We start from the raw sequence: 2,630 nt of genomic DNA on the forward strand, positions 1-2,630 counted from the left end.
TTTGCAAGCAATCCAGCTTACATCACATCTCAGCTTTAAAAGCTCAACTCCACACTCTCTATTTCTGAATTGAGAAAGCTCCTCGGATGAGAAGCGAAACGTCTTCAGCTACAGAATAGAAGTCCAGTTGTTTTTGTTTTTTTAACTTTTTTTTTTTAATTTACCATGGCCTGGATGACTGAGAATCTACACCAGCAAAACAATAACAAGTGTTTACCCGTGTTTTCCTCAAAGATGAATGAGAGGGAATGTCTACAGGCTGCTGGCTGGGGTCCAGAGAGTTGGAGAGGAATAATCTGCTCCAACTTTCTCAGGGAATCCAGGAGAAGCAGAGACAGGATAAGTAGATCTCTAGAGATAGGTGTGGTTTACCACTCCACAAAATTGAAAATACGGGCCAGGAGATTCATGAAATCAGGTGAGCAGAATAAGAGCAAGAGGGTTCATCTGAGCAGGTTTGTAGGAAAAGCAGGAAAGTTGCAGGTGAATAGGGAGGATGACAGAAGCCAAAACCCCTGGAAACTTCCCAACATCAGGGACCAAAACCACCAAAGACTGGTGGACACAAGTTCAGACAGAACAGGTGGCTGGTGGAGCCCCAGTTGGACTAGTACTGATCCTTCTCCTATGAGGTAGTTAATCAGCAGAACTAAACAGAGGCAGAGGGAGCAGGTGAGTGGGTGACAGATTAAGGCAGGAATTCCATGAATTATCCATAATCCATATATCCAAGCTCATAAAACCAAATCTTGTCCAATATCTATTTATCGTGCACAATAACCAGTCAATCCAAAAATGTAATATTAGACAGGCAGTGAACTGGCACTTTCATATCTTTAAAAGTTTTTTACACAACTACAGTTTCAGTATTTACCACATAATGTTGACCTTTAGTGTGATGATGTCACACATTCATCGTTGAGTTGTCTAAACTTAATTTTTTGCAAACAAGCTCTTCTTATTTCCAGAATCTTTCCACTTCTTATACAATTTATACATCAAAATGTATCTTTTTTTGTCTGTGTTCACTAAGTGTGTCTCTCGCTACTGTAGGACTTGTTTTTCTAGAATGTGATTACTAGCTTCTGGAACTTACAGTACTAAAGTTCTTTTCAATATGACTTAATGTTTTCACACAGCGACTGTTTGAGGTTTACTTTCTACTTTGTTTCTGTCAACCTGTTTCAATAAGAGTGCCGTTACGGAGTGACAGACACAAGTGTATAGTTGTCATGGTGACCCTATGACCCAATGGCAGCTGTTTTAGTTTGTGTCTTATCTTGGTTATTACAATAGAAACTCGAAAACTACTTTTGGGGTTTCAGACATCCTTCAATACTGATTTAGATAAGCAAGGAAAAAAACTTAAATGTACTAAACCTGTTGGTAAAACTGTGAAAAAAAATGTATTAGAACAACCAAAAAGACTTTTTGTTTATCAGAGTGTGGAGTAGATTCATGGAATGGAATGAGTGATGAGTTAAAAAGAAGTACAAATGTAAACCAGCTTAAGAAACTGTTTAAAAAGGAGCTTATTGGGAAATATGTTATGTAAAATGAGTGTTTCAACAACCAATAATGCTACTGATGATATAAAATGTTTAAATAATTGTATATTTAAAGATGAAAATGTGAGATTTACGTGTGACGTAATGTAAAAATAATTTTGTGACAATCTGTGACTTCACTTCCAGGTTGTTCATCATGGTTCCTGGTTGGTCTGCTCCTTAATCATCTCCAGCTGCAACTAATCAACGCTCCAGCAGGCTGGGTATTTATACCTGCCAAGAAGATCAGATCAGTGCTGGAGCATTGCTCACCTTGGGTCAAGTTTGTCAGCCAAACGAAGTGTTAGTACTCTAGTCTCCAGTTAGCCAGTTTTTTGTGTTCTGTGTAACTTCAGAGTTCCTGTTCCTTGTGAGACCCGAAACCCGCACAACTTACCTGGAAGGAGTTTTCTGAGCCGCTCACCTGGTCTGATCGGAGTCCTGCCTGTCTGCCTCCACCTGGTGACAAAACCCTCTCCATCCTCAAACGCTTCTGGGAACTGCTCACCGTTGGATCCTCATATCGCTGCCACAACTACCAACCTGTAAATACTCACCACTGGGGTCCACACGTTGGCACTGCCAACCGCTACTCGCCATCGAGCCAATCCTATCTGTATATACTCACCGTGGGACCGATTCCCTGCTACTCCTCTTCACCTCACCGTAAGCAAGCCAAACCTCCTCATACTCAGCTTAATGCAATACTTATCCGCTGCTTTCCCTTCCAGGTCCAATCGTGTTAACTTGATAATCACTGTAAATACACTTACCTTGATCTCGTCTCCTGAGTTTGTCTGTCACCCGGCTGTTCGCTTTTGACACTTTTGGTAAAACCTGACAAATTTAAGTTTATTTGGTGTTTGGAGATTCAAATGTTTATCAGTTGATGAGTATGAGAGGGGCAGGAAATTATAAGATCTTGTATCTTCTACCTGGTCCTTTTCAAACTGATAATGTAAGATTGCATGTCAATTGGGCAAGACAATTGTTTTAGTTATATATATATATATATATATATATATATATATATATATATATATATATATATATATATATATATATATATATATATATATATAT

Source organism: Kryptolebias marmoratus, linkage group LG22 (genome assembly GCF_001649575.2).
Source record: "Kryptolebias marmoratus isolate JLee-2015 linkage group LG22, ASM164957v2, whole genome shotgun sequence".
In the NCBI taxonomy this organism is placed as follows: domain Eukaryota; kingdom Metazoa; phylum Chordata; class Actinopteri; order Cyprinodontiformes; family Rivulidae; genus Kryptolebias; species Kryptolebias marmoratus.